At 43.9% G+C, this 14,913-nt stretch overlaps 1 non-coding gene across 1 annotated transcript; it reads right to left on the reverse strand.

Annotated features, from left to right (window-relative positions):
• Window positions 1-390: 390 nt before the first annotated feature.
• trnaq-uug (transfer RNA glutamine (anticodon UUG)) lies at window positions 391-462 on the reverse strand. Its single transcript has one exon. It is a non-coding gene; the product is annotated as a tRNA-Gln (tRNA).
• Between the last annotated feature and the right edge of the window lie 14,451 nt (window positions 463-14,913).

A 14,913-nucleotide genomic window follows, 5' to 3' on the forward strand; every position in this document is an offset into this window, starting at 1 on the left:
TTATGGTCACATTGTGCCAATATTCTGCTCTATATTATGTGCAGCAGAACACTTCACATAGTCCAATTAACTAACATAGCTAATTAACAAACATGTCAAAAACTTGTTTACTGGCTGGTGAGTTGGATTGGGCGGGAAAAACTGAAACTCCATTGGCAGGTCTGGCACACATAAGACGATACACAAAAACATTATTTAAGGCAGTGTAATTATTACCCGTCTATGTTCATGCAATATTAAAAAGAAAGACAGCAGCATCACTTGCAGAACAGCTCTGTTGCAGCTGGTAGTTATTCACTGACTTGCTGATTGACTCTTCAACAAATCTGCTTTTTGGTGACACAGGAGGCCAAAGCCTTTTCATAAGAGCCAGGTGCTCTGTCAAGTAGGAGGTCCCACTGAGATTTGAACTCAGATCACTGGATTCAAAGTCCAGAGTGCTAACCATTACACCATGGGACCCTGCATGGTACTTCATCATTTGTTGTATCACCTGGTCATCACAACATGGTGTATTTTGCCACGTGAAACAGTGATAGGCTTTTAAAAATAAACTTATTCAAACTTTGTCTTCCATTTGTTCTCAAAACAGCCTCAGTTACTTGTAACATGGATTCCACAAGATGTTGGAAACACTACTTTGAGATTCTGGGGGGCGGCTGAAGTACTGCACTCATTGTCATGTTCATGAAACCAGTTTGAGACAACGTTTGCTTTGTGATATGGAGCATTATCATGCTGGAAGTAACCATTAGAAGATGGTAAACGGTGGCCATGAAGGGATGCACACGGTTAGCAGCTTTACTTGCTGTGGCATTCAAACCATGATTGAGTAGTGTTAAGGGCAGAAAGTGTGTTAAGAAAAGGATTTCCCACATATATGGGGTGGACAATACCAAAATAGTTTCTTTTCAATCTGATATCAAGTAATACAGGTGCAGAATCGCTGATATCAATACCAATACTTCATTATTAATAGCGACTGATGTATTTTCATGTAGGGGAGAGCATTGCCAAGATTTATGAGGTAAATCCATAATCAGAGGGCTAAATTTTAATACATTTTAATGACCATTAAATGATTTGCCAAAGATTAGCAATAATTTTAAGGATGGCAGAAATTATTTAATTTATTTAATTACCTGCTGCCCGTGAGACATAGGCTGCAGTAAAAAAAAAAAAAAAAAAAAAAAAAAAAAAAAAAAAAATCTAAATAATCTCCTTTCCTAACATAAGGATTTTCACAACATAATGACTTTGGAAAAGAATCCCATTGAACTTTCAGTTGGCTTTTTTCTATATATATATATATATATATATATATATATATTCCTGATGCTTTTGACATTTTTAAACATTTGGTGGAGAAATCATTTTTATCGCTTCACACAATGGGAGGGGATTTAGTAAAATGACCATTATGTATATAATATTTTGTTATGTTGATACTGTTACTAGATCTGGACAGATTTAAAGAGAATAAAGCTCAGACAAAGATTTACGTACGTTTTGGATCGTGTCACAAACATAAAACAGATGCTCTAATGTTCCTACATTCCTGTGGGTCTGCCGGGGTTAAACTACGATGGTGTGTCCAATCCATCCATAGGTGCATCACTTTAAATATTGCTGCGGCAAGGAACTGTGGGTCAGGATTTCCCCTCTCCTTTCATAAAGGAAGGTCCAGTGTTTCCTATGCTAAAGGAGATAAGATAGGAAGCACTGAAGCTCCTTTCCTTATCAGTTAAAGAATTCGAACAGCTCTTATAATGGCTGACACTTAGATACTTCCAGGTCATTTCATCCAGTTAGGAACATTCCTAAGCAATAAAGACTTTGCCGCAGCACAAAGGACTGAACTTAAATAATATGAGATCGACAAGATGAGGCACCAAGGTGCTTCATTACTCCTTTTATGGTACGGCGCTGGTGTGCTGGTTCATGTTTGAGTGTGCATGACATGACAGTGGGGCATTTAGTTGTGTTCACGACAGCAGAACATTGTTTCCTCACACAGTTCTACTCTGAAACGAGTCCAACATAGGAGAGAGAAGCTGTTCGAATCGATCTTCCAAAACAAGGCGTAGCATTGATTGTATCGATATTTTGGGATCGATCCATCCACCCATACATTACACCAACACCAGCCTGGACTGTTGACACAAGGCAGGTGGGATCCATGGATTCATGCTATCGATGCCAAATTGTCAAATCCATGTTCATCGGACTAGACTACATTTTGTCAGTCTTCAGCTCTCTAGTTTTAGTGGGCCTGTGTCCACTGTAGCCTCAGGGTTGTGTTCTTGGCTGCCAGGAGTGGGACCTGAGGTGGTGTTACGTCCCCAAGTGGTCCAGGGGAGTGGGGAGTAACAATGTTAAATAAAACCGGGGAGAAGGAATAACTGGGAAACAATGAGGTCAAATAAGCCAATTTATTATAAATTAAATACGTTAACCAAAAGAACCTTTACAGCCACACAAAGCGAGCTCCGGAAAACAGGTGAAGCCGGTAAGACCTGGAAAAGAAAACAGGAAGAAGCGACAAACAGGAAATAGTAAGTAAAAACCGAGAACACCCTCCCAGCCACAGGGAGTAACACATAGTATCTGGTGCACACACAAAAACTGGCCCACTGGCCAATGATGAACAATAATCGCAGAGCCACTTGCTCTCACACACAGCCTCACGCTGCCATCTGGCCCACTGGCCCCTGACTAGGCCTCCTCCATGCTCCTTATACTCCAGGCTCTGATTGCCAAATCAGGTACAGCTGTGCTGGTTCACCTGCTGGAGAAAAGGGGAGGGGCCAAAGACACACACACACACACACACACACACACACACACACACACACACACACACAACTCCGGCACGTAACACTCCCCCCCATAAGACCAAACCACGGTTTGGTACACAAACCATAACCGTACCCACAATGTGGTCAAAAATAAAAGGGAATTACATTATGTGCCATATCACCCATGAGCCACTGTCTCATACTCGAGTGGTGAGACACATTTGGTGGGGGTACCTCCAAGCTCCCTCTGGCAACACCACCTCTAGAGACATGTCAGCTTCTGGTTGAGAAAGGCAGAGAAAAGTTAGAGCACTATACAGGAGGGATTGAGCAGCCTCAACACTACATTGGCACTCTTCAGTCCACACAAATGGAACGGTGGGGCCACACAGACTGGTGAGTGGTGCAACTACCACAGAAAAGGTTTTGCAGAAACACCTTTCACAACCAGTCCTAGGGCTCCCAACCACTATGGTACCAATATCAGGGGGCACCTGACATGGTTGCATAATCCACTCCATTCTGTCATCCACCTCCACACACAGGCCATACTGGACAACTGTGGAAACAGCCAGTCCAGACAGCAGTAGTAAGCACACACTTGTGTGTTTTCCACCACTGTACTAGTGCACCCAGTACCAGGACAACCAGAAAGACCACAGCCTGGCTAAATGTTCCACAACATAGGGGCACTATCACATCTGCAGCTCCCTCTGAGGGAAGACGGGACCACTTAGGGATGTGAACTACCTCAGGGTGACTCTGGGCCAGGTCATCCTGCTCAGACTCAAGGATAGGGACATCAACCACTTCAGGGATGGGATAGACTTTACCCCCCAGCTATGTTATTTCCAATGATGAGGTCAACACCATCCACTGGGAAACATGAGCGGACAGCCACCGGGAAGAAACCAGAGACTAGAGCAGACTGGATATGGATACGATGTAGGGGCGCAGGCAGAAAACCCATCTCAACATCTCTCACAACAGCACTTGCAGCACAAGCAGATTCACCACCAAAAGGCAGGACGCTGGAGAGAATAAGAGACTGGGAGCCCCCAGTGTCTCGCAATATGGTGACTGCCCGCTGATCCTCAGCCTTCCCTGTGAGTGACACAAAACCAGTGAAGACAAAAGGCTTAAAACAGGCATCAGGCTCCTTCAGTGTGGTGGTCTGGCCAACAGGGGACACTGTTTTGACCAGCCCAACACCCTTGAGCTGCTTTGGAGCCTGCTGTTTGCGCTTAAGTGTTTCACAGTCCGCAACCAGATGGCCAGGCTTATGACAAAAGAAACACAGTTTCTGCCCCTTGGAACCTGAGGATACAACATTAACGTGTGGAATAGGCCTGTCAACGGTCCTCCAAGACGACTCATTGATGGAGGAGTCTCGCCTCACAAAACCACCCTTATGTGTGAGGGCAAACTCATCTGCAAGGGTAGCGGCTTGCTGCAGGAGTAGTCACTTTCTGTTCCTTCAGGTAGACTACAGTCCGCTCAGGAACACAGTTCTTAAAGTCCTCCAATAGCACCAGCTCCCGCATAGAGGTCGTGTCGTCCACTTTACACGCCGAGCACCACCGGTCAAAAAGGATTGCCTTTTCTCTAGCGAAATCGGTATAGGACTGACTAGATGTTTTGTTAAGACCCCTAAAACGCTGTCTGTATGCTTCCGGCACCAACTCATATGCTCGTAGAATCGCGCCTTTAAGCGTCTCATACACTAAGCTATCCTCCACTGACAAAGAGGAACATGCCTCCTGAGCTCTACCCGTCAATCTGCACTGCAACAGAATCGCCCACACATCTTTCGGCCACAGCAATGCGCTCAAACGCGCCAAAATAGGACTCCACCTCTGACTCACGGAATACCGGAACCAGAGAGATGTTCTTACTCACGTCAAACCCCACGGCTGCCCCTGATGACAACCATGCGTCATCAGAAGGAGCTGCAGCCGACACACCAGCCTCCCTTTGCAGCTCTAGCTGGCGCATCTTGATGGCCGTTTCCGCTTCCAACCTTTTAAACTCCAACTCCCTGAGCTGGAACTCACGCTCCCGCTCCTCCAGGTGGAGACGAGCCAAACGCACCTTCAGCCGGGCCTCCACCCGAGAGCCAGGAGATGACTCCACGGAGAATGGGTCAAACCGCGGCATGGTGAGTGGCTTATCCTCCGCCTCACCATGCTGCAGACCGGGTGCGAAGCCAACAAGATGCTGCTCCATCGTCTCGTCCACCGGACGGTCAGGGCGAACCTCGCCCGGAGATGTAGCGGCCTCCAATCCTGGAGATCCCCGCTGATGCCGGCAAAGCAAACACCCCCTTCCTCACCAAACCGGCTATGAGAGCTGCCTTCAGCTCGCTTTTAACCAGAGCGCTGGACACCGGAACTCCATAAAACTCCGCAACCTCACGCAAGTTGCTTTTCCTGAGTTTATCCAGCTGACTCAGTGCGGGGTCGGCCGCAAACTCACTCAAAACAAAAGGTCGCCATACTCACTGAGGGCCACAAAAGAGATTACGGGACAACTAATAGCCGTATGCTCTGCCGAGCAACTAAACACTACTACGATGCAATCAACAGCTTCAGTACAGGTGGCAAACACAATAACAGAACCGCTTCCTCAGGACCTGCCTCACACACACACACACACACACACACACACACACACACACACACCACCTGCCTGTCTTCTGGAGCGTGCCGGGCTCGAGGCGACTTAAAGGCTGAACTTCAGCGGCCGGGGCCCTGAACTGCCTGCCCCCGTCGGAGAACTGCTTCCCCGCCCAGGATTACTCCAAAAACAAGAAAGGCAAAACAACAAAGAGAGTGCCCGTCGGAAGGACTGAAGCAGCCCAGCTGGACACTCACCTGCCTAACTGAGGAAGCCGCCCAGTTACCGCAGGAGCCACCAGAGACTAATGCACACACAGAGGAAACAGCTCACTCGGACCAAACACAAGCCTCCCGATCCTCCTCGATCCCGGACGAGCCCCCAAATGTTACGTCCCCAAGTGGTCCAGGGGAGTGGGGAGTAACAATGTTTAATAAAACCGGGGAGAAGGAATAGATGGGAAACAATAATGAGGTCAAATAAGCCAATTTATTATAAATTAAATACGTTAACCAAAAGAACCTTTACAGCCACACAAAGCGAGCTCCGGAAAACAGGCGAAGCCGGTAAGATCTGGAAAAGAAAACAGGAAGAAGCGACAAACAGGAAATAGTAAGTAAAAACCGAGAACACCCTCCCAGCCACAGGGAGTAACACATAGTATCTGGTGCACACACAAAAACTGGCCCACTGGCCAATGATGAACAATAATCGCAGAGCCACTTGCTCTCACACACAGCCTCACGCTGCCATCTGGCCCACTGGCCCCTGACTAGGCCTCCTCCATGCTCCTTATACTCCAGGCTCTGATTGCCAAATCAGGTACAGCTGTGCTGGTTCACCTGCTGGAGAAAAGGGGAGGGGCCAAAGACACACACACACACACACACACACACACAACTCCGGCACGTAACAGGTGGTCTTCTGCTGTAGTAGTCCATCCACCTCAAGTTGGATGTGTTATTCATCCTGAGATGCTTTTCTGCTCACCAGTTGTAAAGAGTGGTTACTGTAGCCTTTTTGTCAGCTCCAACCAGTCTGGTCATTCTGTTCTGACCCTTCATTAACAAGGTCTTTCTGTCTGCAGAGCTGCTGCTCACTGGATGATTTTTTGTTTTTGGCACCATTCTGGGTAAAAACTTTACAGACTGTTGTGTGTGAATATCCCAGGATATCAGTAGTTTCAGAAAGACTCAAACCAGCACCAAAAATCATGCCCCAGTCAAATCTGAGAGACTGAGATCACATTTATTCCCCAGTCTTGATGTGAACATTAACTGAAGCTCCTGACCTTCTGTATGATTTTACACACTGTACTGCTGCCACACGATTGGCTGATAGGACACTAGAAGGAATAAGCAGATGCACAGGTGCTCCTAATAAAGTGCTTGGTGAGCGTTGTGATGACCCCTGGGGTCATCTTGTTGTTTTGGGCTGCTTTTTACTCACCTGTCTCTCTTTGTCTGCAGCTGATTGGTTGATCTGAACACCTGTGTGTTCCAGAGTATACAAGACCTGGCTGCCTATTAATCTCTCTCCACTCCACTCCACAGTGACACCTTCCTCTGAGTTGGTTTTGTCTTCATTTAAGCTTGTTCAGTTTGGCACTTTGCAACACCTGCACTTGCATACCTCACTCATGCACACCACGCACGACTGATTTTACTGATTTCCACACCTCATTCTCAGAACGTTTAATGAAGTCTCCTAATTCGGTTTAATAAAAAATTTCTTTATCAATCTTAATGGTATGTCTCCCTTTTGTTTGCAGGCTCACAGACAGCAGACAGACCATATTTCCCAGTAGAAAGAACATTTTGTTTGTACATCGGCATAAAAAGTTTGTTGTCCTTGAACATAATCCAGAGTTTTGCAGAACTGCCTGATATTGATGTTCTCGTCTGGTGATCTTTAAAACAGTCTGAACATCCACCATAATACACTATTCAGGGAGGTTTTTTTTTTCTTTATTCCTCATGTCTCAGTCCCTCTCTGTCTTCTCTATGGTAGAAGAGCAGTGGTGTGTGTGTGTGTGTGTGTGTGTGTGTCTGTGTGTGTGTCTGTGTGTGTGTGTGTGTGTGTGTATTATTAGGGAAACACGGGCATGTGAGCAGGTTGCTAGAGATTAGCTCCAGGACAACCCTTCGGGCACAATCTTCACACTGAACTGGGAAGATGACCCTCCCCAACCACCATCGCCATCTACCACACACACAGATAATATAAATGCAAGCAAGATCACTAAACCCCCACACTCCCCCACACGCAGGGTAGTAGACTGAGCCACTCCATTATTCAGCAATCTGCCAACAGAGCAGGGAATGAAGAAGCAGGAGATGAAGAGATAGACTGAGACGGGATGACAAGCAACTTGTTTGTTTGCCAAATAATTAAGGAGACATCAGTCTGTGCAGGAGCTCAGATTTAAAGAGGGGGAACGCAGGCAGGCACAAAGAGTAGTAATGACACTGACGGCTGTGCTGTTGATTCTGTCACTCACGTACATTTTATCTCTTCTAGAGCATCAGAGGCACAGACAAGGACAGGTTGTGCTTTTAGTACAAGCAAGGTTTTAAATCCTTACATGTGAGCTGAATAAACTTGGGGGGATTGAAAGAGCACAATGCTTACTCACTTTCCTTCTATGATGTGATGCAGCACAGCATACACCAGGAACCCCCTGTACCATCTATATCATATTCAGTGAGTGAAGGTGACAAGCATATTCATTAATGTATAGACATTGAAAATAATGTGAAATACTTCAAACCATCACAACATATGTTGTACCAGTTGGTTTTAAAGTGTGAGGCACACCTCCTGGGGGGGAGCAGGTGCCAGAGAAATTAAGAGGAGGCACGGCATGAGAAAAAATAAACTAGGAAAAATAACAGTAAACATCTGGCTGTGCATGTGGCAAAATGGATAGATTTTTAGTAACTACAGTGAGAGAGGAGACAGAGCCCGGGGCGTGCAGAAAACAGGAAGTACAATCTACATTTAATCCTTTCTACAGTGCATCCCTGCATCAACCGCCTATGTGCACTAAAGACGCAGCGCCCTAAAGCAGTGCAAAGCGTGTCGACATAGGCGTGCACACTTGTGTTACGCACAAGCAGAGTGTGCAGAAAATGAGCCTAGACATAGACAACTGGTGTCAATTTTATGTAATATTGCTGGTATGATGTCAATATGAATATCAATCGGTCTTTTCTCTATTTTTGCTGGGAGACACGGCCGTCACACATGAAAAATAGACACCTAATCTTAGGATCATGTGACCCGTCAACATGGATGCCGAAATGAAAACCAAGATGTTCCACAGCCATCACCAAACATCCAGTGTCCTCCTGGCCTTACAGGCTATATGTACCCATAAATATAATGTCTAGGTGACAAGGTTACATAACTTCTTATATCCACAGGATTTGGCTGTGTCATGACTCACCCGTGGCTCCGTCATTGTTTCGATGTCCACTGGAAATGATTCAGGAGCAGAACAAGAATTTACCACCCTTATCTATCATTATTATTGATAACATCATTACTTATACAACCATTCCTGGTCTCTCTCTCTCTCTCTCTCTCTCTCTCTCTCTCTCTCTCTCTCTCTCTCTCTCTCTCTCTCTCTCTCTCTCTCTCTCTCTCTCTCTCTCTCTCTCTCTCTCTCTCTCTCTTTTCTCCTCTCTCCTCCCCCCACCCCCTCTTTCTCCTCTCAAACCCAACCAGTCGAGGCAGACGGCCGCCCACCCTGAGCCCGGTTCTGTTGGAGGTTTCTTCCTGTTAAAAGGGAGTTTTTCCTCCCCCCTGTCGCCAAGTTCTCGCTGTTTGTGGGAACTGTTGAGTTTTTCTCTATAACAAAGTAAGGTCTTGACTTTACACTGTAAAGTGCCTTGAGATAATGTATATTATGATTTGGTGCTATACAAATAAAATTGAATTGAATTGAATTGAATTGAACCCTGCTCTTCAGCAGCTACATTTCCTTTAGAGTTAAGAGTTGTTTTGCTGCCGTTTCTCATGTTTCACAGCACACTGAAATACACATTTTTATTTCATCCACCGTGGTTGTACTTGAATATGACAACCTTTTCTGTCTCTAAGTCTTTCTGTCATAACTCATCGTAAATGTCAATATATCTGATCTCACAGCACAGCTGCTGTAGGTAGGACCTGTTCATTTTGTCAGACAATCCAGTGATAGTAAAATAATGATATTATCTGCAGCAAAAACATAGTCAAGTGCAAACTGTTCCACAGTGAACATTTGAAGTTGCTGCAGCTCCCCTGTATAGAATATCGAGTAAATCAGGACAACGAGCAAAAGCAGAGTCTTTTAAATGATCAATGGCCACAAATAATCAAATAATCTAAACAATACCTCAGTCTGTGCCATGCTACTCTCACAGTCCTTTTCTATTGTGCCAAATGAAGAATTTGGAAGGACTTAAAACAAGCAGCAGAGTGAATGGGGTGGAGGGACAACAGTGTGTGCTTCTTTATATCAAAGCGTCTATGCTAATCAGCTGGCTGGTAATGTGAGGTTGAGCTGCTCGGGGCTCTGTGGGTATTTGGACCACATTGCTCTGCTGTGCTGGCCAGGTAAGGCACGCTGCCAGCACCAGGCTCTCTGCCAAGCTGGATTGGAAGTGGCCGCCAGATCCAGTCCCCACATTAACCTGTGGATGCTACTGTAAAAAAACACAGAATATACAGGTAATTGCCAAAATTCAAATCAAACCTCAAGCTTATAAAGAAATGTATATACAGGAAATTAGAGTGGGAGGGACATGGTAAATATAGGGGAAAAAAAAGTAAATATCTATAAATGTCCCCTGGAGTCTCATGACCACTCTCTAGAGTGAATTCACTGTATCGTGAGGAGAGTGGAAGTTCAGCTACATTATGACCTCACTGCCTTAGCAGAGTGAGTTTGTAACTTTATTTAGTTGTGAAGCTAAAGCTGTGGGCTGAGGTGGAAGGGCTGTAAGAAATCCATATATGCTCTTCAGCAGTGACACAGGTGAAGTGGCCAGAAGGAATGAAATGTTTTAACGTGGCGGCCGCTAACAGAATGTTTGGTCGAAAAGGCGGCATTGACTCATTGTGTCATACATCAGGTAAAGTGACCTCCAGGACCAATCCCAATGTTCCCCTTAAGGCCTAAGCCCTGAACCCTCACAGACTTAACTGATATCACCTGGCAAATAATTAAGTGTGAGAGGCTGCAAGGGCTCAAAATAGTGTAAGAGGAATGGGACAGCACTTTGTGACAGATCGCATTACTCTGAAGCGTCAAAACATGTTGTGAACAAATTGTGGGTTTGGGACTTTTGATTTGATTAGAATTTTTTTTATTTCCTCTCTTCACTCCCTGAGCTGATGAAAGCAGATTTGGACTAATCATCATGCCATCAAAGGACAACAACACTGGGGCTGGGCTTTAAACTTAACCAAAACTCCGCTTGTTGGAGTTCTTTTTCTCCACACCTGCTGGTCACTGATATTAATTTTGTGGTTGATTGGTATACAGTGCTTTTCTGTCTTAAAAGACAAACGTTTTACAGTTTTCCTCTGGTTCATCCATTCACTCACATACTGTACATGCCCCCACTTGCTGCATCTTGCTCAGTGTTGTGTTCAAGGACAATGCAAGAGGAGCCAGTAATTGACCCACCATCGCTGTGATTAATGGAAAAACCCACCCAAGCTCCTGAGTCACAGCCGCCCAGTTATAGTGCTAAAATGCTGGACAAAAAACAAATTTTAATCTTGATTGTGGCTTTTATTTTAAGTTCACCAAAGATCACCAAAGCTGTTACATTTTATCCAGAGTGGAACATGGGTATCTTAAGCAAATTTTATTATCATCTAGGGCTGAACAAATAATCAATATATCAAAATTACAACATGGCCAAGTGCAATGTCTGAATCACAGGAGCTGTAATTTTTTTGATAAATGTAACATGTGTCACAAAATACCATAAATGAATCAACTATTAACGCTCACATTCACACCTACAGGCAATTCAGAGTCTCCAATTAACCTAACATGCACATCTTTGGACTGTGGGAGGAAGCTGGAGTACCAGGAGGGAACCCACGCAGACAGAGGGAGAAGATGCAGACTCCCCACAGAGAGGCCCCCAGCCCCGAGTTTTGAACCCACAACCTTCTCGCTTTGAGGCTAACCACTGCACCACAATGCCGCTCCCATTATCGCTCAGCCAATAATTAACATGTCAACCTCATTGTGGCGCTAGATGAAAGGTCAGGAGATCACCAATAGGATTCATCCTTCAGGGACCCTGAGTCTCTATACAACATTCCATGCCAGTCCACTCAATAGCTATTGAGATATTTCAGCGTGGTGAACTGACTGACCGACCAACATTGCCATCCCTAGAGCCAAGGCAACAGTGTGGCTAAAAACTAGGACTGGTGTAACATGAAATCACTGCCTTTGCAGTCGTCATGTGACACTTGAAAAACTTCCCTGTCTCTCTCTCTCTCAATCTGCCTCTCACATATTTCTTATTGTTAAACTGACCCACTGTCCCTTATGTATGGTCACGCTGACTTTTTTTCTTTTTGTGAATCCAATATCTACATTATTTTTCAAGTTCAGTTAAGTTATAAATTGGTCTTTAAGTTACAGCAACTTAAACAACCTAGTTAAAGTTAAGGAAAGAACAGGGTCATATTTAATTCATAAAGCTGTGAATGCTTTCTCTGCTGATGTGGAAATTTTTTATTGTACAGCCATTCAGCTTCTTGACCTCCACAACCTCACTTTTACATACAGTACACTATATAAACATCCCCTCCACTTCTTACATTGGCATTTAATGTTAATGCAGATTAGCTGCATATAAATGTTGTCTATTGGCTGCATGTGTAAGTTGTAGACTGGTACATCATGTTCACCTAAGTATCGACAGCCCTCGGCTATTTGTGCATATTGTTGGTTTTTGGGTTTGTTCACTCCCTCAAAACCTAACTCCCACAGAGGTGAAGTTTTCTGGCAGTTTCTTATGGGATGAACATCATGTCATATTTTTCAAAACTGAAAAAAAAAGCTTAGAGAGGTTGAAACTCAGTGTTTGAAACTTTGAAATCTAATACAAAAAGCCTTTTGCAGGACTGAAATTGAAAAAGTTTTGAAGGATTACATAATGTTTTGATAGGCTGAAATAACTTTTCAAATCTCTGTGAACATTATTTTGGATTTGCGTTTTCCTTCTTTACAGCTGCAGCACTCTTTTCACAGTGTTGCTCTGACACATTCTCAGAGTTTCAAACTCGTCTTTACTAAGCCTGGTCTTTGTTAAGACCAGTCTTCAGAATCAACTTTATATCTGTTGTGCCAACCACACATAAGCCTAGTCTTAACTATGCCTAGTCTTTGCAATGCGTGTTGCCTAGCAGTGTGCGTTACTAGGATACATTGTCAATAATGCCCACTGTCTTGTTGATTTGTGTAATTTCTGACTCTGTGTAAAATACAGAGGATCAAAGAAAAAGAATGGGAAATTTTACTGACATTGAGATAAGAAAATTGATACAGCTGTACAGTCAGCACAGGAATATACTGACTGCCAATCAGTCCAACTGGGTCGCTAATAAGAAGAAGCAGTCAACTTGGAAAGAGATAATGGAAGCAATTAATGATGTTTCTGACTTGAGCAGCCTTCGCACAGAGAGCCATGTGAGTAGGAAAGGAAAAGATCTCCTGAGCGAGACGAGAAGAAAGATGTGTCCTTTGAAGAAAATCCGGTAGGTTTCTCCCCTGAAAGTTCAATATATAGTGACATAATTGTTGATGTGTCTGGAGAGGACCCGTCTCTGTTTACTGGTTTGGTCAGCATGGGGAGCTGCGGTACCAACCAACCACTGGAAGAGAGTAAGAGATGGATGTTTATTTGGAATTACTTTGAACTGCAGCAATAATTAAACATTGAGGAGCTGATTTAGATGTTTTGAAACAGTAAAAAAATCTATATAAACCTATGAAGTGCTAATAATGTGGGCACCAACATCCTCGTGCGCTGCAGGGACCTCAAGGTGCACAGGGTGCCTCCTGTTGATGGTGTGGGGGGGTCCTTTTGGTGAGGCAAATATTTTTCAGGGCAGTGCTGCTATCACGGTGCAGACTCTTTTAGGCTGCATCTGCATCTCCTGATGTAGATAGTAACACCTATAAAATGTAGCTACTGATCAGGTTAAGACTAAATTCCTCACTGAGTGGCATGTTTGTTTTTTTTGCTTACTTATTTATTCGAATTTTCCTTGTCTTTGTCAGTTTCAAATTTACAATTATCATGATGATATAAAAAGAAAAAGAAAATTGATTAAAGTCCTTAAATAGACAGATCTCTCAGTCAGCTCTGTTTAAACGGTGCTCTGTCAGTGTCAGCACCATGGATAGCGACTTTTCCTGTCTCTGTCCTCTGCCTTCAGCCCGTGACGCTATCCATGGTACTGACACAGATCAAAGCACAAAACAAAAAAGCTTTTTTTTTAGCTATTCAACTTTACAGTTTTAGGCACAGAATTAATAATTCAGAATAAAGGGCATAAAGGGAATTACTTCAAGTTTAAGTGGCAGTAATGGGAGAAATAATCTAATTATAGTTCCTTTGCCAAGGATATTATTGTAAGATAAACCTATGCACATTTTGTAGCTTACCTGTGCTTGACACTAATGCATTGCTCAACATGTGATCTAGTGGCAGCATGGATGGTGTTATACTGCCATTCTTGCTCAGTTCTTGGAGCTGTTAACATTGTCATCAGCCTGTCCAGGAACAACACACTCCCCGGGAGGATGTGTGCATTGTGGGTAGATCCAGACCACCCTCCCAACAAACTAAAGATGTTATAATTAGTAATGTTATGTAAGAGGTGGACGCTTCTAAGTTTAACAAACCTTTTCCTGTTTAAGCGTGTATTGGTGTGTGTATCATTTTAGACGTATGATGTAACTGATAAGAAGCCTTGCTTTCCATCTGAACCACGTGACTCCTTTTAGTGGGGGTTAGAATTATGGAGTGTCATTTGACTGTGTATATGTCTATGAGAAAAGATGCAGCGTCAAGGTTTTTGGTCTATACCATTTCTCATTAAAATGAGAAAGATGTCTCCAATAGGTATGGTACAGTAAGGTACGCCTGAATGTATAGTGTGTAACTTTAGTGTAGATGCTAAATATCAAGGACATCACATTTAGTTGGTTTTGTATTCTAAGGTGAACTGTTTGTTGTGGTCCAAGGAACTGGGGTAGAATAATAATTATCTATACTAAGGCTTACATTACTTACATTCCCCCAACAAGGCAGGCGTGTAACTTACACTATGTGTGCATGAGAACTATATGTTCATCTGAAGATTAAATCTTTATTTTTTTACAGGCTGTGAAAGCCATGGTAGAGGAGAGGTACAAAACATCTAAGGAAGAGCCCAAATATCAAGTGCAGAGAGCAACTTTTGTCAGCAGATA

This window comes from Trachinotus anak, unplaced genomic scaffold, assembly GCF_046630095.1.
Source record: "Trachinotus anak isolate AG129_WGS33_773 ecotype Australia unplaced genomic scaffold, CSIRO_AGI_Tana_v1 ptg000004l, whole genome shotgun sequence".
NCBI lineage: Eukaryota > Metazoa > Chordata > Actinopteri > Carangiformes > Carangidae > Trachinotus > Trachinotus anak.